The sequence below is a fragment of the Macaca fascicularis genome, chromosome 12, assembly GCF_037993035.2.
Source record: "Macaca fascicularis isolate 582-1 chromosome 12, T2T-MFA8v1.1".
In the NCBI taxonomy this organism is placed as follows: Eukaryota; Metazoa; Chordata; class Mammalia; order Primates; family Cercopithecidae; genus Macaca; species Macaca fascicularis.
In genome coordinates this window covers 45,717,585-45,728,507 of record NC_088386.1, presented here as the reverse complement: position 1 = coordinate 45,728,507, position 10,923 = coordinate 45,717,585, and the positions used below count along the sequence as shown (strand labels likewise).

General features: G+C 38.8%; 1 long non-coding RNA gene across 1 annotated transcript; it reads left to right on the top strand.

Moving 5' to 3' along the window:
- Positions 1-693: 693 nt before the first annotated feature.
- Positions 694-10,614, top strand: LOC135966530 (uncharacterized). Its single transcript, XR_010579866.2, has 2 exons — positions 694-941; positions 10,518-10,614. It is a non-coding gene; the product is annotated as an uncharacterized lncRNA (long non-coding RNA).
- Positions 10,615-10,923: the final 309 nt, after the last annotated feature.

Genomic DNA, 10,923 nt, shown 5'->3' with positions numbered 1-10,923 from the left:
CATTTAATTGGCTGGAAACACAAAAAGAAATTAAATGATACCAATGCCAGTTTGGCCCCAAAGTCTCATTCCGTATTTATTTATCATGTTTATAAGAAGGGTGTTCATGGTGATTGCTGCTAGTTCCTCTGCTGAAACAAGCCCACAAAACCACGAGAGCAGCTCTGCATTCTCTGACCTACTCGGGAACCCAATTAAAATTAACAGGGCCTTGCATCTTCATATATCACATGTTGTAGGTTGTAAATACTCATCCCATTTAAGAGTAACAGGATAACTGGGTTCATAACAAATCTCTGTAAGTCTGATATTTACCAGTTAGGGAAATGTGACAAGTAGTGGAGAAGAGACTGAGAATAAAGGAGCCTCTGCAGTATGATCATTATTTCACTCTGCCTAGAAATACTGCTGTGTCATTGCTTTGCTCCTTCAGAAAGCCGGGGAGTTCCTGCGCCAGTTGTCACCGATGCTGCTTCCACTGGCGGGAGGTGCTGCCTACTTTGGCTTTTTCCCTTGGGAGGTCAGACAGAGGTCATGTGGGAAGCATGCCTTGTTTACCCAGAGAGGACCTCCTGTTCTGCCCCTTGGCATGTTTACTCTCCTGGTTGCCTACTTGGAAAGCCCTGTGACTGCTGGCAGGGAGAGCTCTGGTCACTTTCACCACCTTCTGAGATTTTCAATTATTGGGGCTTCAGTAGGACTTGCCTTTCAGTAACTTTCAGAGGCATGGGGAGCCCTTCCCTGAAAGAAGGGAGAAGGTAACCTCTTAGAAATTGTGATAAAATGATCTCAGGACCCGAAAAGAAAATCGACAAGCCTGCCAATGAGAGTTTGCAATGTGATGCAATCACAGGCAACACCACGGTGGAAACTGGATGGGCGGCTTTCTTCTCTCTACGCATTTTTCTCTCCAAGTCCATTCTTTCTTTTTATATTTTCATGTAAGTGTGCCTTCTTTTTTGTATCTCTTCTTTATGGTGTATTTACTACCCAATTTTATTAATATCTGTTAAAGCTCCTAGCAGATGTTTAAGAAATATGAATTGGTTATGATTTACAGCCTAGAGAACTGATTTAAAAAAACACACTTTTTTTTTTTTTTTTATAAAGTGCTTTTCTGAGCTTTAACAAAAAGGCACAGGTTGTTGAAAGGGTATCAGACACTTAAATTGACAGAATTCTGAGGATCATCTCCTTCCTGCTGCTTAATATGAGTACAGTGTCACAATTTCAATTTCCAAGACTCAACATTTACCAGGGCCATTGCCGGCCTCATTGTGGATGCTGGTGTTCATTCTGTCTTCCAGTTGGCAAGTCTTTTGATTTATTCAGCATTGAAAAGTCAATGGCGAGACATTCTTTCTATCCCACTTTCAAAAACTTGGCAGTATGTTATTTTCAAAGTGGTCTGATGGAATGAGAATGGGGCTCCTGAAACTGCTTGATTTTCCAGCATGAATTTTGTTTAAACCTTAACCACAAATTAGTGAACATGCAGTATGTTGCCAAAGGATGCAGCCAAGTCTTTCCCTTTATTGTTCAGGAAAGTAAGACTTAACACAATGCCATCCCCAGTCCACCTCTCTTTTTAACCAGTGATCCACTACAGTAATTTATTTTGGGTTATAGGTCCCATGAGTTTACACATACATTTTATTTTGAAATAAGAACTACTTCAGCTAGTGCTTTAGCAGAAATTTTTAAAAGTAAAGTCAAAATTTATATAACAATCTTGGGTTAAGTGTTGTGTAATCAATCCTAACTCCCTTGAATAAAAGATAATAAAACAAACAAACACAAGAAAAAAACAAGAAAAAAATGATTATCAAGAAGCCCATGGCTAAATTAAACCCACTAAAGCTATAACTGAAAGGGTTTGTTTGTGTAAGAAAGCCAATTTCTGTCTTAATGCAAGCCTTTTACATCCTTAGATCTGGGCATCCAATTTATTCTTATTGATCTTCATCTCCAACCTTGAAAGCATCTCTTAAAAGGCTGTTTGTACAGCCTAGAGAATAACATCTAAAAAAGAACCTTTGAATGCCAGTGTTGGGTCAAGCTAACTGATGTCGCTGACTGATCGACTTACTTTGAGTACCACACACAACTATGTTTTCTGAAATCCAGCGTAGCAGAGTAGGCAGGTATATTGTGAAGAGAGAAACTCAGAGAGAGAAGGAGCAAGGGAAGGTAGAGTAGTAAGCAAATTCTTTAATTACAACTTCCTACTTCAATTGAGCAAGATGACTATTGGTTCACCTAAGAGTCAATAGCGCTCCAAGACTACAGACAATGATGAACATCAGCAAAGATCACTGTATTTGCCATAGCATGAATATGTTTAAGTTTTAAAGTTTATATATGTAAATCCCACCACAGAACAAAGTTCAGGAACTATATTCATGTGAAACATCAAAACATAAAGCAGTCATTGGAACATAATTTTATAAAAGAAGTAAATATATTTAAAAATTGGATTTTTAAATGTTTGCTGCTATTTCAGGCCGTCAGTCTAAATTTATGTGGAACCATCCAAAAAGCATATATATAAAAGTATATAGACTTTGTGTGGGATTTATTGGAAATTATCATATGTGTATGTATATGTAGTAATAGTAGTGAGTACTTACTGAATGTTTACCATGTACCGGGGGCATGTAACTTGTATACTATGCATGAATACTCACAGGGTAATCGACAAACTTGTTTTGTTCTTTTGGTATACTGCTATTCTTTTTAAAAAGTTTAATATTTTAGCCTGCTCAGGCAGTATCGTGACTTTCTTTCCCAGCATCCTATGTCTACTTGGGGTTGTACAGATACTTTTATGTGAACAATCAGAAGATCTAGTACATAATAAATCAGAGTCACCGTGTGATTTAACGTCAAGTCTCCTCCCCACTTTCCCAAGTGTGCAAACCCAAAGTGGGAAAGGGATGTGTCTAGCTTTCCTCTTTCATTCACTTGCTCGCATACTCTTCCCTGCACCTCACCTGTGATGATTAAATCTATGGGTCAACTTGGCTAGGTCATAGTACCCAGATATTTGGCCAATTATTATTCTTGATGTTTCTGTGAAGGTATTTTTTTAGATGAGATTGACATTTAAAACAGTACATTCTAAGTATAGCAAATTAACCACCATAACATTGTGAGCCTCATCCAATCAGTTGAAGGCCCTAATAGAACAAAGACTGACCTCCCTCGAGCCAGGGGGGAATTCTGCCAGCAGACTGTCTTTGGATTCTAACTGAAACTCTTTGCTGAGTCTCCAGCCTGGCAAATGTTGAAAAAGCTGTCTACTTCTCTCTGGAACACTTGCTTGATTCTTCCCAAATCTCATTGCAGAAGCTAGGTGCACTCACCCTCTTGCAATAACCTTGAACACACCGATGCATCCTTGCACTGGGTGGTTGCATGTGATTCCTTTCAAACATTGATGTTCCCCTCTGGCTTTAGCTGCTGGGGTCCTCTATCCCTCTCAGGCAACTCTATGTGACTGTACATGTACCAGGTAACTTTCTCTCTCCTCTCTCTTTCTGCTCCTCAGAAAAGCAACTAAACCCTTTGCTGTGACAAATACTGGCTCTGCAGCCTGTCTCTAACCCAGCAAAATGGTCCTGCCTCTGTTTCCCAGGCACTGAGCCCATCTCTGTTTACTCAGCTCTCCTGATCCCTGAAGCAGGAGTGAGACCCACGATGTTTTTCAGCCCCAGACACGGTAGAGAGAGGTCTCAAAATACTCCCATTGAATCCCTTTCTCAGTTCAAATTTACAAAACAGTGGGCTAAAAGGTAACAAGACCACCTATCCCAGCCATCTACTCCCAGACGAATTCTAGGGACTCAGTCAGTTACAGATCTTTCTAAAGAAATCTCTTCATACCTGGTTCTTTTTTTTCTCCCCTCTGCATTTTATAGTTTCAAAGAGGCTGGAACTTCTAGAGCTGTGTAACCAATTCATTGCACTTTTCTCTGTATGTTCTAAGTTCAGCTTTACCATTACCTTGAAACCTACCTCTGTCACACAGATACTTCAGTGAAAGCAGATATACAAAGCCATGTTTGAATTTCTTGCTATACACCATTTTAAGCATTACACAGAAATTGTCTTGTTTTATTCTTGCAGCAAACCCATGAAGCCGGTACTTTATTATTCCCATTTTACATATGATGAAACTATGCCAGACGTATTAAATAACCTGCCCTGGGTCACCTGGTACATGTCAGAGCTGAGTTGCAGACCCAGGGGGTCTGATTCTGATTCACAATTGTAACCACTGCAACATGATGCCAGTCACTGAATATTAACTTGGCACTCTTCCAGAATGCAAGTGTACAGCATGATTGGTGAGTTTACAATTTAATTAACTTTTGTAAGGAAGAGAGATGCATATTTCTAACATTCAGAAATCAATCAGTGTTTTATAAGACCCGCGCACTGAGCACCGGTTATCTGTTGAATACCTAGTACGAAGTAGGGGCTGTGGGGCAGTTTGGAGGATAAAGAGAGAAGCACAGGCTTGAGCTATTAATCCAGTACTATAGAGGAGAAGAGGAAGGTATGACTTCACTAGGACCTCATCCATTTCAATTCTTCTGTTAAAGTAAGCTAGTGTATAAAAGGGAGGCATATAGAAAGATGGAATAGGAAGTCATGTTATACTGGACAGTTCCAGGAAGCTGGGAAGGCCCCTTTCCCCCAAAGACATATTCTCCCTCTGTTTTGGGATGATTAATATCTCACAGCCAGAGACACTCATTCTTCCTTTAAACTGTCTTGGCTTAAGGTTGTGTTGCACATTCAAATGCTGTGTTTCAGGGAGAGTTAACACCTTACAACAGGTCTTCCTTTACTTTTGTCTCCATAAGTGTTCATCGTCTTTATTAAAGAAAGCAGGTGAGGAAAAGGACAAGGAGCAAAATTCATGATAAAGCATGTTTTCACCAAAAGTGAACTGCGTCAAAGACCCCATTTGCCCACTCCCGAGTTTTACTGATGCAGAGATCAGCTGTTTCCAAGCTGGGGTGGCTGTAGATCTTTAACGGGGCATGTGAAGGGAGTTCTAAGAGGTGCACCAATGCTGCTGCAAGCCAGATAAATAGTTCTCAGTCATAGTTATTACAGGGAGAAAAAGATACTGTGCTACAATTGACTGAAGTATGGGCAGATTGCTCTTAAAGGGCAGGAAGAAAGACACATAATGGGGCTTTTTATATTAATCATAAAACACACAATAATAACAAAGAGATTGAAATGTTTCTGTGTAATGAAATAATAGAGATTTTCCATTTACCCCTGATGTCAGAGACAAGCTAGGCTGGAATCCTCATTGCTGTGGTGGAGGGTCTGAGGCAGGAGGAAAGTTTGTCGATAAAGGAGTGCTAGAGGTAGGAGAAATTATTGGTTAAAATAATTATTGGTTAGAAGAGAGCAGATCACTACTCAGGAGAGGCTGAGGTGGGAGGATCAACTGAATCCAGGAGTTCGAGACTGTAGCTAACTCTGATCTCCCCACTGTACTCCAACTCCTCCATTTGCCAAAAAGAAGACAGCAGATCCCAGCTAGATCCTGAGAAGAAAGGGGCAGGGGGTGGGAGTGGGAAACAATATTTGGTAAGGCATGCTCGACACACGACTGGCCAACACAATGTGTGATGTTCAATTTTAAATGGCCTCCCTTGCTGTGGTGTGATAGCACCCTGCTGTTACTTCCAGATTTTTGTTGAAAGTCTTATTTATGCACAACACTGTGGTATGAGTAACATTTTAGGCAATGAAGGGGAGAAATTTGTTCCATGCCTGGGGTGAGGAAATCAGATGGAAGGATGGTAGTCATGAAGGTCAGGTGAGGTGCAGGGAAAAAGAAACCGAGTCAGAAGGAAGCAGCATCCTACTCAATAATCTTCAGAACATAGTGAGCGAACTGCAGACACCTAGGATGGTGACCTAGGGATGTATTTTGTTTGTCAAAGGAAAGAATGACTATTGACTACAAAATGGGGAGAAACTTAGGTGACCTTGTATCCACCACTATTTTTCAAATGTATGTAAATGCAATTGCACTTTAGAGTATATATAATATATAAATGTGTATTATGCATACATACATAACATAGGAGCTTTTGAGCATTGTGTATTTTTCTGAAGTAGAGAGACTACAATCACATAGGTGATGGCAATAATTTTTCATGTTAAAAAGGAATACACTTAAAAGGGATGTAAAGCCTGAAAAATCTCCTTTGAAGTTTTCAGTACACCAATAAGAAATCTACAAGAAAGGATCTGGATTTAAAATCCATGGGAAGGTTTGGTTTCCCCATGAACAGGATGGCTTCCCCCACGATGACTTGCTATGATCCTCTTTCTTCTCAGTACACGTGCTTTGAGAACCATTGCATTTCATTTCTCTACCCTCATGGGCTTCAGGCCTTGACATTAAGAAAAAGATTGTCAGAGACAAGAAAAATGTATTAATCTGCTCGTCTTGTTTTGATTGCTCTGCTTTTAATTTAAATACATGTATTTTCTTACATAAATAGGGTGTTTAACCACAATTCTCATTGATTAACTTTTCCCCCCAATTACGACTATCCCATCAAGGTCGGGGTCCCTAAGGAAGCAGCTGAGAGAACATATACTGCACACATGTGCCAAATTATTCTGTAGGCTGAGAAATTAACTAAAAATGAGTAATATGCTCTCAATTTAAACCTGGCAGGGGGGAATTGTACTTTCATACCCAAATTGGAATCAGATTTCCTCCACTGGGACTTTTCCAGCTTTTGGCATAGCCTATGAACAAGGCAAGCTTCGTTCCTCATGGTATAACAAAACTGGGTTCACATTATAGCTTCATGTGGTTTAGTGAGAGCGGCAGGGACGAAGATAAAACTAATGGGAAAGCCCTGGATTCCTTTTTATCACCAAACACGTGAGCATCAACAGAGCCTTAAATAAAGCCAGCACAATCCATTCTTAATGCTCCATTTTCACAATTAGCATACTCCCCAAGCATGTATAATTATAGTTGGACACTTTTTGGGCACACTTTTTGGGGATACTTGTCGGGCACTCTTTTTCAAAAAACTGTCCTTTCTGAATAATTAAGGGTATCTGCAACAAAACATTATTAAGTGGCCTTTGACATTTCTACAATTTATTCTAAGGTGTAATTTCTCTATGTCTCTGGCCTCCAATCATTTTATTGCTAGAGGGATAGATGAGACAGGAGAGAAAGGAAGAGAAAGGAATATGAAATTTATCAGCAATCAGGTCATTCAGCACCTGGTGAAAGTATATCAATAAATTTTTGAAGTATATTTTCCTTAAGCAGGATTTGAAGCTCCTTGTTGGGACATTAAATTTTGTTTTTTATTCATCTACCACAGTAATATCAAAGTAACTCTCAACCATGGCTGCAGACTAGAAATGCCTGAAGAGCTTTTACATCATATACAGTGTTTAGGCACCACTGCAGACCCATTAAGTCACCATCTCTTGGGGGTGAGTTGCAGACTTGAGTCATTTCTGAAAGCTCCAGATGATTCTATTGTTCAGGCAGGAGGGAGCTAGCTCATTGCTTTACCTAGAATAGGTGTCATTTGCTATTTTAAGGAACCATCAAATCTTTCTAATCACCCCACAACTCTCATGAAAATAACAACACTTCATAGATTTAACACAGTTTTTCTATAACAAATTATCATTAATCTACCCCATGGTTAATTGGATAAAGCCTTTGTTGAAAACAAGCAAACGAAATAAAGCTACTACCTTATTTACACCTCTATTTCATCCTGCTTGCAAAAGATCCCTGAGATACCTGCTGATTAAAATCTCATGAGGTGCCGTTGCATACATGACATATTCCTGCATGCATACCTTTACTATTCTCCTTCTTTTTAAAGAAAGAGACACAAAAGGAAAATGAAAAAGGCTTACTTGAATATGGCACTTCTGACTGGATGGTCAGAGTATAATTTAAGAACATTTTGTTGTGATCAAAATTATAAAAATATAGTTCAAAGTCATATTAGTTTAAAATAGTTGAAACCAATTTTGGGAAATGTCTGAGACAGTCTTTAACACGATAGATTTATACAAGTGCAAGGCAAGATTTCTGCTTCCTGTGTATGAACTCCCCAGAGAGATTAGTTTTGGTTTTCTCTTCTGGAATATGGAAATATAGAACCTTGAGATGTCTGTGAACAGTAAATGACATAATGGAGGAAAAATTGATTTTTAGGTTGCAACACCATACTCTGGTATATGGTATTTTTATTATTGTTTCACCTTATTAAACTTAAAATTTTATATGCAAATGAATATTTTAGCTGGGAAATAATGTAAATATAATCATTAATTGTAACTTTTATTAAGCAGTTACTAGGTATTCGACTTCTTGTTAAGTGCTTACATGATTTCATTAAACCTTCACAGCAACCCAGTAAAGAAAGTACAGTTATTATCCTTATTTTACAGATTTGGAAATGAGGTTTATGAGTTTTAAGTCTTCCAGCAATTTCAAGTGAGGGTTTCCTGTAGATATAAAAATACTTAAATTTTTCTGCAATTATTGGTCTAAGAATCCAGACTGATTTGTTCTTCTTTATATCTTTGTGTATTCTCATATCCAAGACAATTTCATTTAGATGTAGATGCACAGTGAGAGCACTGAGAAAAGAGATGCCATTGTTACTTGGTTCACCAGAGTCATGCACCTCAGATACGCTAGATTCCAGCTCCAGATGACAGTCATTCTCTCCATGGCCTTTCCTTGAACTCTACCAGACTCTAAAAATAAAATAATTGCCTTATTCTTATATGTTGATTATGTGATAGGTGTGCCATCCTAACTTGAAAGATAAACTCTAGATGTAGGGTTTCCTAATTCTTCAAATGAGGTATACTGTACTAAGGTTCCAACTCGTTTTCTTCTTGTTTTTCATTTGAATTGGAGAGATTATTTTAGGTGATGAAGGCCTGTGCAATTGTACTATGAAGGTAATTCTCACGCAGGGCTGAGGAGAGAAAAGGAGGTGACCTGAATGCTCTTTTACATATCCACAAGGTGACCAGTCCCATCTTAGAATAGGGAGTAAATCATGCCTAAATCCAGCATCACATGCAGCTTAATAGATAATAAGCAAACACCATTGCAACCATGCGCTGTTTCATTACAGTGCCATCTTTGATTTGTCTCTGTCTACCAGATTCTAGTGATCTTAACGAAGCTTTACCATTCTGCAAAATTACTTTGGCGTACGTCTCAAGTGCATTGTGTATGATAGAATCATCTTGAAAAAGCAAGAGAAATATCCATCTTAATGCTGACTGGGACCTCAGTTTGGATTTTATTTTAGCTTGTATTTTATTTCAAAGTTACTTTATCAAAGCGTTTAATGGATGCAAACTTTACCTTTTGACACCGAAACTCAAAGTACTAATATCAGGAATGGTTTCAATAGACTTCTACAATTTGTTGAGGAGATCATAAAAAATAGCTTGCTTAAATTTGCAAAAGCTTTGAGGACAGAAATGAGGATGAAACAATGATATTTGTTCAGTCTTTTCATATATGCTCTGTTGAAACCTCATGAGGACCTGGGGGATTTCTTGGCAGAAGCAATATTGCAAATGGTCGATTTATTGGCATGGAGGGCAGCAATATGGAACAGCCGGGGTCAGCACACTACTTTCTTTAGCAGGAAATCCAAACGGAGATTGATTCTGTCTATTTATCTGAAATGATTTACTAAGTGATTCATTGTTTTGAGTTTGTAAAGAACTGAAGTTTGGCTAGGAGTGTGTAATATTTGGGGGGTTGGAATATCAACCACATGGAAGAGAAACGAAGGACTTTGCTAAGCAGTGCAAACCCTCATGAGCAATATTAATGTTGTCTTCTGACTATGCCATACGTACAAGCCTTACAAAAGACTAATGTCTTCAGATATACTGTGATTAGCTTAAACAATGTCTGTGTTCTGCACAGCCCGTCAGAGCCTGCTGGCTCACAGCCCACCATGACAGCCAGAGTATGAGACATTTGCATGAAATCAGTTAAGTACTGCAGAGTCTCCTGCCACATTTATGTGGATGTCAGTAAGTTTGCCGCAGAACCCCATTAAAGGTCATCAAATTCCACTGGGGAAAACTTGGTTTCTAATTCTGGCCCTGTCATTTCCCTAATTTGTGACTTTGCAGAAGTCCCTTAATTTCTCGACAGCATTAGCAATATCAAAAGTATAACAGCAGCAGTAAGGTGTTCTCACAGATCTAGGGTGAGGCTCAGACGAGACCATGTGAAAATCCGTTCTGAATTGGTAAAGTGCTACATGTTAGCTGGCCTCTTTCCGCACCTACACCAATCCCCAACCAAGCTCTGTCACCAGTTAGCAGCTTTGGGGGAGGTAGTCTGTGGTAAAGCTAAACCACATTCTCCATAGAGCCCTGACCCCAAGGTAACGGTTAAGATTTGCTGAGCTTTTTCATCATATTCCTTTCTTTTCCAGAACCGTGGATTTCAGTAGAAAATGCCTTGACAAGAGTTTAGCTGACAGACTGGAAACCAGAGCGGGAAAGATAATGTGAAAGAACCACATGAAAACATATACATTTCTTCAACGTGAATAGGAACATTTTATGCTTCTGCTGATATGTTTCATTCCTTTTTTATCCTTTATCATTTTTCAAAAGAATTATTTTAAAAATACTTTATATTAAGAAAAAGAATATAATGAATAAAGGTATAGAAAAAACATAAATAATCACGAAACCACCACCCAATCAAATAAAAAGAAAGTTACCAATGCAATAAAAGCCCACCCCTCCCCTCAGCCCTGTATATTTCTTCCCTGTCATAACCACTGACTTTCCCTCTTAGAGTTAGCTACTATCCTGAATTTTATATTAATCGCT